The sequence below is a fragment of the Anas acuta genome, chromosome 3 (assembly GCF_963932015.1).
Source record: "Anas acuta chromosome 3, bAnaAcu1.1, whole genome shotgun sequence".
In the NCBI taxonomy this organism is placed as follows: Eukaryota; Metazoa; Chordata; class Aves; order Anseriformes; family Anatidae; genus Anas; species Anas acuta.
The window spans coordinates 33,706,180-33,713,149 of NC_088981.1; the positions used below are offsets into that span (position 1 = coordinate 33,706,180).

A 6,970-nucleotide genomic window follows, 5' to 3' on the forward strand; every position below is an offset into this window, starting at 1 on the left:
GCACAATGTACTGTGGCAAGGGGGGGGGAGAAAGTTTATCCCTTTTTATGCCATTTTGTCAATGTTTTTCTCTGTTAGACTTTTTCTTCAATAGGAATTGTTTCAATTTAGACCTCTAGGGATAGTCTACGCATAATTTTTCATACTGACTTAACTATGTTAGCTTCAAAGCCAATGTAATTAAAGTAGTATTCCCTCCTCCTCCACAGTCACACTTTAACTGGTATAAAGGGACTCCTAATGGTGCCGCTTACATGAAAATGAACTGCATTAATTCTTCCTTCTCTGCACACCTGTATTGCCATCTGGACAGCTGCAGCATTGCCAGGGGGTGGACTGGGGATGAAATACGGAGACCCTTCTGATAAAGTTGAATGGGTCCAAGCATAGGCATGTAATACTAACAAGGCAGACTACCTCACACTGGTCTTACACATAGTGAGACAGACTGAGAATCAGCATCTGCTTGGGGAGAAGGGATCTAGAAAAGTTTGACTTGTGGCACTGTATCAAGAAAGCTCCAAAAGAAAATGGACGTTAGAGCTTCTGGTCTCACACCAGCATTAGGATCTCCACTCCTGACAGCAGAGGACAATGCAGCAGGTTCAGCTATTGCCTTCGACTGTGTCCTCCTACACACAGCCCTGTCAAGTCTCTCAGCTCCTTGTTTGGATGCTGAAGCTCGCAGCTGTCCCTCCGCTCTCCCTGCCCTGCTTTCCCATCGCCCAGGCTCCAGGTCTCCTTCTGCAGCGAGGAATTGCGCCCTGCATCAGGCGAGCGCTGCTAAGGCACCGCAGCCATCTTCCCCACACAGATGCCAAAGTGCAACATAATTCCACATTTGTCACTTCCCAGGCTCCTTCCCCAGTCTCCCTGATTTGTGATTTCTATTTCAGGAGCTCTGCAAAGGAGCTCCGCTGATTAATCCTCCCTCTATGAACTAAAAGTAGCTGTAATCCCAGGGCATGGGGGAGGGACCCTTAAACATCCCCGGTGGAAGGAGGCAGTATTAATTCTGGCATGGGAGCAGCACTTAGCTTGCCTGCAGAATGACTTAATTTGTTTCTTAATGGACACGATGCTTTGCTGATAAAAGCCCTAAAGTGCCTTTAAAAAAAAATTAAGAAAGTGATTGTTCATTCTTTACCCATTGGAGGTTTCATTTGTAATGTTTATACTCCAGCCTGGAAAGTGGAAAGGGTTATGCTCCGGATGGGAACTTAACACACATGCAGGCCCTGGTACTTTGTTAACTTTGAAAGGGAGGGGAGGAGCCCACAACAGAAAAAAAGCAAGGAGTAGATCTCCTAAGGAGTAACTGCCTAGCCAGAGCTCCAGGACAGGCCAGGCGTGGTGCCTAGGTACCTAGGGAGATGTTTTACCTCTGAGCTTGTGTGCTATAGGAAGTAGAGGTGGAACATTAAACCCTGCATCTAAATTTTCCTAAACTATAAGGAAAGCCAGCTCCACCAGGAGTCACGTTCCCAAAAACTGGCAACAAATGCTGCTCCCTGGGCAGAGAGTGCTACCAACTACTTGGCCCTTCCCTGTACTGAAGCCTTCAGGTGCTAATTTCCCTACAGCTGCTGCTGTCTCAGAGTGATGGAGGAGGTCCTGGAGATGGGAATAAGGAAGAGCTTTTTAAATTATGAATGACATCAGAATATCAACCAAATATTCAGAAACTAGAAATCAGATCACTGCTTGGCTCTGGATCTTGGCTGAGGGCTTTGTTTTGGCTGTTTCTGCACACTGAATTTGTGCTGCTGACCACTGCCAGGGACACAGTGCTGGGCTAGACCACTCATTCAATCTAACATGACAGTTCCCATGCCCCATAATGCACAATGGCCAACAAATTCCTAGAGACCCCAGGCTTTCACATTAGTCTCAAAATTCAGGTTTTGATCCCGAGCCTCAAGCGCTAGGTCTCCTGCTTGTACTCTTGTTACATTTGCCTAGAGTTGCTGTACAAATGCCAGCTCCAGCACTGCCATTTCTGCCCACCTCTGTGGCATGCAAAGACTTTCTGGCATCTCTTTAATATGTGCTGTGTACCAGCGATGGTGCTGCAGCAGCACTGCTTATGTTTCCTGGAAGCATTAGCAAACCATCCCCTTCCACCTCTCCTTGTCCAGGACCCCTTGTTTGTTTTGTCTCACTCCAGGTTTATCAGAGATGTGTGGATGGCAGGAGACCATCACCTCTTATGTTTGGAAGCCTCTTCTAGTAGGATCATGAAGGTGGGAAAGGATCCCCTTGTCAGAGGTCTATCCTCCAGGCTGGGAAGAGCAGACTGGGTCAGAAATGGAGGGTCTGGAGGTCAGGGTCCTCCCCCAGCAGAGAGCTGCCTCCCTGCCTGGGAGAGGAGGAGAGAGCTGCAGGGCTTCCAGGTGTGGGGACTAAGAGAGGTGAGGAGCCAAATGTAAAACATCCGAGCTCATGGAGAAAAACTGATGATCCAGGAGTATCAGCAGGATGAGGGAAGATCTTGCAGAGATCAGAGCTATAAAGGGCAATAAAGCAAAAGAACGTGACTAGGTACTAAAAATAAAGGTTCTTGAGTCAGACTGTATTAGCCTATTGACTTTAGCAGCAGAAAAATACCCTAAGTACAGAGCAACTAGGTACAGGATTCCTCTAACTGGGCCAGAGCTAAAAGAGAGGGAAGGTGCACAGGAATCTGTTTTAGTGTCACGAGTGTTCAGCAAGCTTAAAACACTGGTGAAAGCTGCATTTCCTTCCAGCCCACAAAGCAGAAAGGGCACACTTGTGCCTGCAGAGCAGGAAGGATGAGCATGAGAGAGATACAGGGACTTGGCACCAGGCAAGGTGAAATTCCCTTGGCACTGGGCAAATCCAGGCTGAAAGCAGTTTGGAAAGACCCATGCTCTTTTGAGCTTCCATCCCTCCAGCCTATCAGGGTTCAACTATAACCTTAGTTGCTTGTACAGGAGAACCCAGGGAAATCTCTTTTCCTAAATGTGCTGCTCTCTGGCACCATGCATCCAGCCCAAATCCCAACCTCACTTCCACAGGCAGCAGAATCACAGAATCACAGAATCACAGAATTTTCTAGGTTGGAAGAGACCTCAAGATCATCGAGTCCAACCTCTGACCTAAAACTAACAGTCCCCACTAAACCATATCCCTAAGCTCTACATCTAAACGTCTTTTGAAGACTTCCAGGGATGGTGACTCCACCACCTCCCTGGGCAGCCCGTTCCAATGCCTCACAACCCTTTCAGTAAAGAAATTCTTCCTAACATCTAACCTAAAACTCCCCTGGCGTAACTTTAGCCCATTCCCCCTCGTCCTGTCACCAGGCACATGGGAGAACAGGCCAACCCCCACCTCGCTACAGCCTCCTTTAATGTACTTATACAGAGCAATAAGGTCACCCCTGAGCCTCCTCTTCTCTAGGCTGAACAAGCCCAGCTCCTTCAGCCGCTCCTCATAGGACTTGCTCTCCAGGCCCCTCACCAGCTTCGTCGCCCTTCTTTGGACCCGCTCAAGCACCTCGATGTCCTTCTTGTAGCGAGGGGCCCAAAACTGAACACAGTACTCGAGGTGCGGCCTCACCAGAGCCGAGTACAGGGGGACGATCACCTCCCTAGCCCTGCTGGTCACAGTGTTTCTGATACAAGCCAGGATGCCGTTGGCCTTCTTGGCCACCAGAGCACACTGCTGGCTCATATTCAGCCGACTGTCCACCATCACTCCCAGGTCCTTCTCTGCCTGGCAGCTCTCCAACCATTCCTCTCCCAGCCTGTAGTTCTGCTTGGGGTTATTGCGCCCCAGGTGCAGGACCCGGCACTTGGCCTTGTTGAACTTCATACAGTTGACCTCAGCCCATCGGTGCAGCCTATCCAGATCCTCCTGCAGAGCCTTCCTACCCTCGAGCAGATCGACACACGCACCTAGCTTGGTGTCATCTGCAAACTTACTGAGGGTGCACTCAATGCCCTCATCCAGATCATTGATGAAGATGTTAAAGAGGACCGGCCCCAGCACCGAGCCCTGGGGGACGCCACTAGTGACTGGCCTCCAACTGGACTTGGCTCCATTCACCACAACTCTTTGGGCCCGGCTATCCAGCCAGTTTCTAACCCAACGAAGCGTGCGCCAGTCCAAGCCAAGAGCAGCCAGTTTCTTGAGGAGAATGCTATGGGAGACGGTGTCAAAAGCCTTGCTGAAGTCAAGGTAGACCACATCCACAGCCTTTCCCTCGTCCACCCAGCGCGTCACTTTGTCATAGAAGGAGATCAGGTTCGTCAAGCAGGACCTGCCTTCCATAAACCCATGCTGGCTGGGCCTGATCGCCTGCTTGCCCTTCAAGTGCCGCATGATGACTCCCAAGAGGATCTGCTCCATGAGCTTCCCTGGTACTGAGGTCAAACTGACCGGCCTGTAGTTCCCCGGGTCTGCCCTCCGGCCCTTCTTGTAGATGGGCGTCACATTTGCTAGCCGCCAGTCAGCTGGGACCTCCCCCGATAGCCAGGACTGCTGATAAATGATGGATAGGGGCTTGGCCAGCTCATCTGCCAGTTCTCTCAGTACCCTTGGGTGGATCCCATCCGGCCCCATCGATTTGTGGACATCCAAGTGCCGTAGCAGGTCACCAACCAGTTCTTCGTGGATGGTGAGGGCCACATCCTGCTCCCCGTCCCCTTCCACCAGTTCTGGGTACTGGGTATCCAGAGAGCAACCGGTTTTGCCGCTAAAGACTGAGGCAAAGAAGGCATTGAGCACCTCCGCCTTTTCCTCATCTCTTGTAACTAAGTTTCCCCCCGCATCCAGTAAAGGATGGAGATTCTCCCTAGTCCTCCTTTTTGTGTTGATGTATTTATAAAAGCGTTTTTTATTATCTTTAACGGCAGTAGCCAGATTGAGCTCCAGACGAGCTTTGGCCTTCCTAATCTTGTCCCTGCACAGCCTCGCTACATCCTTATAGTCCTCCTTAGTGGCCTGCCCAATTTTCCAAAGATTATAAACCCTCTTTTTTCTCCTAAGCTCAAGCCACAATTCTCTGTTGAGCCAGGCTGGTCTTCTTCCCCGCTGGCTCATCTTTGGGCGCATGGGAATAGACTGCTCCTGCACCATTAGGATTTGCCTCTTAAAGAGCGCCCAGCCTTCCTGGACCCCTCTGCCCTTCAGAACCGCCTCCCATGGGACTCCACCAACTAGTGTCCTGAGCAGCCCAAAGTCAGCCTTCTGGAAGTCCAATACAGTGGTTTTACTGGTTCCCTTCCTGGCCCCACCAAGAATAGTGAACTCCACCATTTCGTGGTCACTCTGCCCAAGACTTATCAAGCATTATCATTATCTGAGCAACTTTGGGCTTAGAGTGGTGTCACCAGCATCAGAATCAGCCCTTCAGTCATTCCTGGCATGAGACTCTGTTTCCCTCCCCCTCTTCTTCCCTATATTTTCTGCAGTCTGTAATACCGTTTTCTAAAAATATTACAACGTGCAGTTTACTTCTGGCTGCTTCTTCAAGACCTTCCTGTACCTTCACCTCTTCCCCACCCCCACTTCCCCACCTCTGCAGGAATTTCACAAATCACTGCAAGCTACGCTTCCCTAACACGGGGACATGCATCACCTAAACACCCTCTTCACAAACTGCCTTTCACCTCAAGGACAATAAAAAAGATGCTCCTGCTGGCTGGTCTGCTTCTCACCTCGCAGAGGATGTGTTAGGAAAACTCCAGACGCAGCAGTATATTGATCTAAATTAAACACACACACACAAAATCTAATTGAACTGACAGGAAACTGCTGTTTAAAGGCAGAAAATTAAAGCTGTTAATATAATAATGAACAGTTGTGCTTACTGTCTGTGCCACTGACATTTCATATTGTCATCTCACCAGCTAATCACCGCCTCTCCCCCTTTTGTGGGAGTTAATGTGTTTTCATCCATTCACCCAACAAGGTAGCTCTCCAATTGTTTGACAGTTACTAATATATCCAACCTGCTAATGAGCCACAGAGCTGGAGCCGCTCAGGTGATGGAGTAATAACAGCTGCTCATCGCTCGGGGCTGAGATTTTGGACCCTGGCCCTGGATGCAGCCACTGGACGATGGCTGTGCATCCCCTACGGCACCCAGCTGCAGCTTCACAAGGCATTGGGCAGCTCTGCCCATTCCCAGAACGAGCCCTGGAGGTTTTGAAGGCACCGTAAAAACTGCTGGTCATGGTCTTGATAGCAATTCGTCTCTTCTGATCTGCATCTGACTGCTGAGTGGGCTTCAGCCTGAAGATGAATTTCAAACAGCCTTTGCAAGTGTGGTGGCCAGCCGCCACCTGCCTGCTCACCCAAACTCATGGACGTGAGCACCACAGCTCGATGGCAGTTTTCTCTCAGGAGCTGTACTCACCGCTGAATAAATATCTCCACTCACAGATGGGGAACCCAAGAGGAAGAGGCGAGGACAGGCTTGCTTGTGAGTCAGCAGCAGGATGGGGAAATGAACCATTGCCCCGGCCCCTAGATCTGCCAGTTTCCAAAGCAGAAAAAGGAGAAGAGGAATGAGGCTCATCCACCTTTCAAGACGACCCGCAAGCTGATTTCCTCCACTGATTTTCCAATAAACTTGACTAAATCGCTCGAGTGCTTTCTTGACAGCCTCAACATAACAGAAAGGGCACCGTGCTCCCCTAAGGTAGCCCCCATGAGGGCTACACAAGCTCAAAGCCTGTGGAACAAAATTTACATTATCCAGGCCAAATTGTGCTTTGTGCTGCACACCAGCCATACCCTGGGTGGTGCGTAATTACCTTTTAGAGGGGTGAGCTTTAGCTAGTAGAGGGGTGAGCTTGGAGGTGTTAAAGTGGTTGCACCTGGGGCTATTTGTTATCATGACCAGGAGACACCTGCTTCTGCTTGCACAGCCAGTGTGTGCAGAGTCCTCGGTCCAGCTGGAAAAGAGGAAATCCCAAGGAAGGAGGGAAAAGGCACAGCT

General features: G+C 50.0%; 1 long non-coding RNA gene across 1 annotated transcript; it reads right to left on the reverse strand.

Moving 5' to 3' along the window:
• Positions 1 to 5,762: 5,762 nt before the first annotated feature.
• LOC137853794 (uncharacterized) lies at positions 5,763 to 6,765 on the reverse strand. The gene is made up of 2 exons (XR_011094710.1): positions 6,386 to 6,765; positions 5,763 to 6,261 (listed from the first exon to the last, which is right to left on the reverse strand). It is a non-coding gene; the product is annotated as an uncharacterized lncRNA (long non-coding RNA).
• Positions 6,766 to 6,970: the final 205 nt, after the last annotated feature.